Raw genomic sequence first — 8,208 nt, 5'->3', positions numbered from 1 at the left:
AGTTCCGTTTATAAATATCTTTTTTTACTTTTCTAGGAAAGCGCATGCTTGTACCTGCTCTTGTCAATGAATTATCTGTGAAGCATTAAATGGGCCATATGCTATAACACAAGAATCATGCATTATATATTACTCATGAAATCAGAATGTTCACTTTACAGTCATGGAACGTAGAAGAGACAAGGAAATGTTAATGTATTGTGAATCCTTGCTGATCAAGGGAGGGAAAGGGATTCACAAGTATTCTTGGACTAAAGAATCCCACACACATGAAATAAAAAACCCTTGACCATTTGTTGTGTTTGTTCTTATAGTTTACTACACATTTGTTACATATTGAGTACAAGAGTTCCTACTACAATGATGATCTCTGGGAAGAAACAGTGAATAAAAGAAACATTTCTTGAAGGTGCAGTTCAGAGGAAACTGACAGAATCCTGTAGGGAATTAGTAGGATCTCCAAGATCATGCCAGTGAAGAGCAGTCATTAAAATAGAACTGGTTAAAAAAAACACAACAAAAATGGGTTATACATACACAAACACAAATACAAGAAAGAAAATTTGAAACTCTTCTTATTTTGAAGGGTTACAAACATTTGCTCCCCACCTCCCCAGATATGAAATTGGGCACAGGGCTGTGAGAAAAACTCCCCATGGGGTGGGCAGTAGACTTCTTCTTGCTGGGACCCTCCCAGGTGTAGGGATGCTCCTATGGTTTGACTGCAGGGCTGCCCCTTCCATGGTAAGCACTTGGCAGGGGAGAGTGTGATCTGGTGCCCCATCACAGTCAGTGGGCTCTGCTCCCTCACCCTGTTTAGTCTACTGATGAAAGGTGTCAGTAACAATATTGCTCACATTTCATATTGCTTTATTGACAACTTTTAAAGCCCAGTATTTCTCACAGAAAAATGAACAATTTCAATAATGCTGGCAAACTTTTGAAAAAAAAAGGTTTTTTTAAAAAGGCAATTTTCAGTGGAAAAAAAATGAATCATTTCAACCGGTTCTGTTTATTGCCATAGAAGAGCCATTTAAACCCCCCCCCCCCCCCCGAAAATAAGAGTTTGTTATGTTTCTTTTAAAATAGGCTCATATAGATTTTAACCACTATTTTTCTTTAAAAAAAGCTAAATATAAAACAGACAAAAGCCATTGGTTATTGGCTTTTTAGAGGAAAATTACGAATTTGTTTAACAAAATCAGCTTAAAATTATTTAACCATTACTTTGCTTTATAGCATCTTGAGGAATACAATTGAATAAACAGCCTCTTCTTTTTTCACTCTGAATACATAAATGAAGTATTTTACTACATTTCTGAGGCCACATGTTCAAACACGTTATGTTTGCTTTTTTGTGGCAAAATTTCTAACATTTGTCTGGAACTAGTGCAAATGAAATATAGATGAAGGTAAATAAAACTATTAGATCCATAAAATGTTCCAGCTAAATAAATGTAACTATAGGAGTTATCTTATTTTATAGACTACTAAGGAAGAAATGACTCGGTGATAGTTGTCCTGGAATCTCACTGTCAGAACCCACTCTTGCCTCTGCAATGACTCACAGAAGCCCCAGATACTTCTTCAGATCTCTAGTGGGGAAAAGATTTTTCTTTTGCACAAGATTTTGTCGAACACTGTAGCTTAAGCAGTATTATTAATAATCAGTTTTCTTCTAGGATGTTTCAATATGGGTATTTGTGCTTTCTTATCCAGAGTCTAGGCTCTAGGGTGGCAATTAGCAAGACAAAACTTAGTGTTTTATAGACAATGATTTCTTATGCAGAATAATAAAATTAAAATGTCAGGTTGCTTCATCATCTAGAGCAGCCTACTCTGTGGAGAGTGAAGGTCTGTTGCATCCTGCAGCTACATGACACAGAAGCAAATGGTTAAGTCTCACCTAAAGAGATTTGTTGCATTGAAGATCCAGTCAAGTACACTTATGGACGTTTGACTCATGATGACTGTCTTGACTCAGGTGTCTCGTGGAAGTTTTAACTTTCTCCAAATATTTCTTGAGAGCTGCCTTCTCCCTATCCACATTTGAACAGCTGAGTGCTGCAGCCCTCTGAATAATTTTGATTTTCTCAGTCTTCCTCTTCTCTTCCCCACGATTTGCAACTCTTGCCCACTGAAGCGCCAGTGTGTCTTCAACTTTATTGAGAGACATCTTCTTTACTTTTTGTTTATTCATTCTGGACTTCTCTAAAACTCACAAAACAACAATCAAGCTGCCCACAGAGCCAATACTTTTCCTTTCCTAGGCACTGAAAGTTAATAACTTTCTTTAGTAGTATTGCAGTACCCTATTGGCAGCCTTATGGTCAATAATTAACCAAGTTTATCAGGGTTGGTTACTCATATTGTTCCCCTGCCGTGTCATCCTTTCAGTTGATTTAACCTGCCTGCTCAAGTAAAACCTACTTTAATTTTAATGCAGGTTTCCAACCCCCCCACCCCCATTGTTTAATTTAAAGAAATCAAAACATCAGTGTACATTTTCATTTCTTTAAGAATTAAAAAGTGTGCAAAGTAATATCACTATTTTGTGAAGAAGACAAACTTACTGTTTGCTCTCATGTTAGCTGTGGTAATAATGTGAATCCCAATGATGTTATGTCATCCTAGATCAGTGTTTCTTAACCTTTTAAGTAGCAAGTACCCCCTAATTTCTGAAAATGTTAATAAGTACCCCAACATTCAATTTTCCAGGGGATTTTATATTTACAGACTAATGTATACCATATGTTGGAAGAAGGACTGTGTACATAAGGCCATGATATGACATATGTCTGATCTGGTGTGGGTAGGGTTGCCACCTTTTATGCCAGGGGTGCACAACTCGAGTATCTACCTGGGCTAAAGATGATGTTGGCGAAAGCTAGGAGGGCTGAACCCAGTGCTGTGCAAAGCGTGGCATGCCAAATTATTATCGGGGAATTTAAAGTGCTGCGCAGTGCGCGGTGTACCAAATTTTTTGCCATAGTTTTGAGAGGAGGAAGGGGCAAGAGAGAGAGGAAAGGAGGGCAAGAGAGAGAGAAAGAGTGTTAGGGTACCCTTGTACCCCCTGCTTGTGTCTCACGTACCCCAAGGGGTACGTGTACAACAGGTTGAGAAAGTATGTCCTAGATTATGTTAAGAAGCTGCATAATGGTTATTAACCTTATCAGAATAACTAGTTAAACAACCTTCACAACTTCTGGATTAGGAATGCAGTTGAATCACACCACACCACCTAAAATATTGTGAAAAACCAATTTTTTCCTTTGTTTGCAACATTCATATTCAGACCTTTCCTTTTTTTAACTAGAATATGGTTAAAATACTTGGATGAAACCAGGACCGATATAAGTCCAAAGAGATTAATGTTGATTATTCGTGAAGTTTTGAAAAGGTTGGTAAAAATGTAATTATTTACTAATTATGCAATATTATGCATCCATTTTCTGTTTGAAATTTTAAGTGATAAAATATGATTAGAAAAATATGTTTTGTATATATGTGGTCTTCTGGGAAATTGATATTACTGGAAATTACATAACATTTGTTGTCCAGAGCTTTCTTTGGTAATTCATTTTCTCTGAAATATGTTTATCAGATGAAATTAGATGCATGAATAATGTCAAAACACTGTGTGTACAATTTCCTTTTATACAGAGAGTCTGCATAAGACTGATGTTTCTCTAGAAACCTCAGTATAGTGAGATTTAAGGCCATGTACAAGGTTAAAAGCTTTCTGCCCAGGGCAGAAGTTTGTGGTGTCTCAATTTTTTTTTCATATTTAGATGGAATTTGGTTTGTTTCAAAGGAATAGGAAGAATTATTTTCTGCTTCACTTTACAACACTGAAGAATTTAATAGTGAAAATAATTTATCATGTGATTGTGTTTTTCAACTTGGAGACACAGAAGGCCAAAATCAGTGCAAACAGTAAAAACTCTGCTGCCGTTATAGCTTCTTACCTGTAGATCGAGATCAGGACTCTCCAACTGGTGGCCTGAGAGCTGTATGCAGCCTGCTAAGAGTCAGTGTGTGATCCCTGGGCTGCATGCAGCCTGCAAGATGTTTACATGCGGCCTGCAGGCCCCTGCAGTTGCTTGTACCACTGCCACATGGCAGGGGAGGGATCTCAGAGTCTACAATAGGACTCATGAATCCAGAATGGGGTGGGCACCCATAGTTATATAGTCTGCACAGTATATGACCCCCAGCCATGTTGAAGTGGGCAGCCCTGATCTAGATAACAGCTAGCACTGGTGTTTGGATCTGATCTAATACTATTTGGAGCAAACAGAAAAATGTCCAATAGCTTCAACTGGCAATAGGTCAGACCCTAAGCATACAACTGAAGAGACAGTATAAAGGTTTGCAGAAGGCCAGAATCACAGTGCATTCTTGCACTCTTTTGTGAACAAATAATGGTCATTTCTTCTCAATGTTAACCATCCCAAAAGGAGTTAAGAAGAAGTGGCATCATTTTTCTTTTTCCCTTGTGTTGATCATGAATTGGCAAACCATGGACAGGACTCTGCTGCATCCTCTTTCAGGGTATAACAGTAAGTGTGCTCCTTTGTATGTCTGGAGGTTCTGCAAGCTAATTGTGCCTGGCTATTACAGGAATAGACTATGGTAGAACTAAAGTCAGAATCTGCTTGTTTATAACATTTGGTCTAAGCACCTATTTTCAAAGTCTGGCAAAAAGGATTTAACATATGTGATTAGGTCCTCATGTAGCTTTTCTCCATTAATCTAATGCATCTTGTACTGCAGGACACAAATCCCCTTTCAAACGATATACAGTAAAGCTGAACAGCAGGACTGAATGCACAATGGACCACAATTTTGCTTTTATCTTCTTTATAGTTTATGTATTCTTGGTGAACGTTGTTCTTATTACACTTAGTGTTGTCACCTATCATTCCTACTAGACATAATACTTATTTTGTATAACCCATGATCTGGAGAATCCAAGTATAATTTAGTGTTTACTACTAGCTTGGGATGAAAAATGGATATTTCAGCCGGGCGTTTCTGCTGGGAGAATGATTTCTAGATAGGTGTGGTCTGAAAGGAGTGAAGTTTGGAGCCTGGTGAATACCCAACCAAGAATGTAAGAAACCAGGTAATGTTTACCTTTAAACATTCAGAGGAACTGTCAGAGATAAAGGAAGTTTAGACAGAATAATGAAACAGGGGACCATATTCTTATATCCTTTTTTTAACAAGCCAAGGAAGAGGGACTCTAGCTGAAGAAGAGGGAGAAAGAAAGGGGCTCCATGATTCAGAAGATAAGTTATACGTAGGAGGGGCAATCTTAAAGGACCTTAAAGCCCAAAGATTGTTAAAAAATGGTGAAGAAACTGAAGCTGGGAAATATTCATTAACACTTTATTGTTTTGTCCTATCTGAAGTAAAGCGCTGGAGCATGAGGCTGCATTTCCATGATGAGGTAACAGATGGACATCCTACACTTATGTCAGAGAGGCCAAGGAAGGAGACACCATTACAGCCTACTTAGACTCAGGAGGCACATCCCCACAAGTGGGAACATGCGTTTCCCCTGGGGAAAACAGCAGCAGCACAGTATGTGCTGCTGCTACTTATCCCTGAGAAATGCCTATGCACGCGCGCTCTGGTATGCAGCATTTTGCCCCAGGTGGCATAAGGGAGGCTGGGACGAGCACCTGGGCTGGCTCCAGCAGCCTTACCTGGGGTCCTGAGGGCCTCTAGGGGCTTCAGCCATGGCAATCCAGCAGCACAGAACCTGGCTGGCAGCTGGAGTGTGGGTCTGGCCAGCCAGATTCCAGTTTCCGGCAGTACACACTGCTGCCATGTGTGCCACCTTGCTTTTTTAAGGTGTGGGTTTTTTTGATACCAGGATCTCCCACTGTCAACACCCACCCTGACCCTGCACGCACTGCAAATTAGCAATGTGGGGAACACCTCCATGTGTGGTGTGTGTGCTCTGTAGCGCTGCATACTGCTTGCCTGCATTTATCTGGATGCGCTCAGGAAGCTTAAAACACAAATCTAGAATGGGGTACTCAAACTACAGCAGAGGGACTCTGGCTTTAACCAACACTTCTTTGAGTACTATGTTCTTATGAAACAAGTTAAATAAGGTTAATAATAATAAGTTAAATAAGGCTGAAGGCTATTTTGCATTAATGATTTTATTATTATTTCATTGCTATTTACAGCTAACCTTGTCAGGAATTGGTTCATATTAGCGGAAGAAGTTATATGAGGTCATTAATTCGCTACTGCAGATTAGAAAAATAGACTTTAAAGGAAAAACTGTTGCCCCAATAAATAAAACCCCAAAGCATTGTCATGTTATGTTACTGTGCAACCAGCTTTTTAAAATCTTCTTTTAAATGTACTTAAGGACTTGCTGGGGGAGGTGTGCTGACATCTGCTGGAAAATCAAAATACTTCATTGTGAATTTCTGACTTTGCTGGCAAAATATATTTGTTTTAGAACTCAATCTGGGTGATGAATAATAATAAAAAAAGGTTTCTACTGATATTTGTGCAAATTTGCTTTGGTTATTTTGTTGTTGCTTCAGTGTCATTTTTTGTTCAAACTCATACTATTATTAGGTATTAGTGGTCACAAAGTCTTATAGTCCTATTTTCTGAGACTATTTTATCAAGACTATTTTGTCTTTAAATTTATTCTTTGAAAATTATTTCTTCACAGGTATGTTCAGTTATTTAGGCCCAAATCCACAATAGTATTTAGTGTATAACTTGTGATTTGTCACAAACTATATATATATATATATATATATATATATATATATATATAGTAAGAATAGATAAAATATAGTATATATGGTACATAATTCCTATATAGGTACCTTATTCCCATATATAGGAGCTAGGCAGCTAAGTAACATCATGTACCTGCACCTGAGTCACCTAGGGCTAGATTGTGACTTGTGTATGTTGTGCAAGGGAGTAAGACTTCTCCCCACCCCCACTCTTATGTGGGTTTGGGCTACTTTAGCCTTGGGACTTGGTATGCAGGAGTTAGAGAGCTCCTTGTCTACCTACTTGCTCTTTGGAGAAGTTGGTTGGAGAATGTGTATGGTAAAGACAAGGAATGTGGGAGTATCTTGCTTTCCCCCTCCATCACAGTTGCTGGCCAGCATATTTGAGTTGGTATGGGCACTATTGTCATTTCCTTCTGCTATAAACCAGTAACAAATAATTACTTACAGAACAAGGAGGAATGAAGGAAGGAAGTGTGCCTTAGAGTCACATCTCTGAGGCATGTGTCCCAAGGCTACTGGCTAGTTGTTACAACTTCTGCACTCCTCTGCCCTCAGGCTGCGCCTAAAGGCACTACATACATAGTGCTTACAGGCCAGGTAATTTTCCATAATTTACATGACTGGTTATATAAAGTCTGTCAAACAATTAAAAATAATAGAAAGTGGGACTCTAGGCTCACCCTAAACAACATGCTGAGTTACATGATTCTTGGATTCCATTGGATCTAAGTGAATATCTTCCTAACTTGACTCATGCCTACAACATTTCTTATCATCGTATGCAACAGATAGCAGATAGAACAACATGATTTAATTTGGGAATGTTATTGAATTAGCTAACATAGTGACACAATCAGCTAGTTGGTGCAAACCAACCTGCAGGCCGGAATGGATCAGTGAATACTGTTATAATTGATGGAATATGAACCTCTTCCTCAAATCATTTGAGAACATTTTATCTAACAAATTCCGTAGCATTGCAGGGCTAATAACACGGACATCTCTGTTGTCGCTTCTGCTCTCTTCCATTGGCATATTGTAGGATGTGCATTTGCATTTGACTGTTTTGGCACTGTGGTGTATGAGAGGGGCTACAATGGATGGTTTTGTGGATCTTTTTCGACAAATACATGCTATGTTGATTCCTGCAATGACAAGAAACTGGACTTGATGTCCCAGAAGGTCCCTTTCAGTTTTATAGTCCTATTTTCTGAGCTTAGATTTGGTCCAATATTTACCCAAGTATTATTAGGAAAAAAGTTAAGATGAGAAGCACAAGATCAATGCACATGTTGAACGTTCAAGAATTGTGTATTATGTATGGAGTTCTCAAAAATGACTGGCAATTTTTGGGTACTGTAACAGGGGACTTCCCTTTGTTACTTGGAGGAAGAAAGAACAGGGTTGTAAAGCAAATGCAGTC

General features: G+C 38.7%; 1 long non-coding RNA gene across 1 annotated transcript; it reads right to left on the bottom strand.

The window, feature by feature from the left end:
• Positions 1 to 292: 292 nt before the first annotated feature.
• Positions 293 to 2,274, bottom strand: LOC109280449 (uncharacterized). The gene is made up of 2 exons (XR_002086769.2): positions 1,907 to 2,274; positions 293 to 498 (listed from the first exon to the last, which is right to left on the bottom strand). It is a non-coding gene; the product is annotated as an uncharacterized LOC109280449 (long non-coding RNA).
• Between the last annotated feature and the right edge of the window lie 5,934 nt (positions 2,275 to 8,208).

This window comes from Alligator mississippiensis, chromosome 2 (genome assembly GCF_030867095.1).
Source record: "Alligator mississippiensis isolate rAllMis1 chromosome 2, rAllMis1, whole genome shotgun sequence".
Lineage (NCBI taxonomy): Eukaryota > Metazoa > Chordata > Crocodylia > Alligatoridae > Alligator > Alligator mississippiensis.
This window is presented reverse-complemented; position numbering and strand designations above follow the sequence as displayed.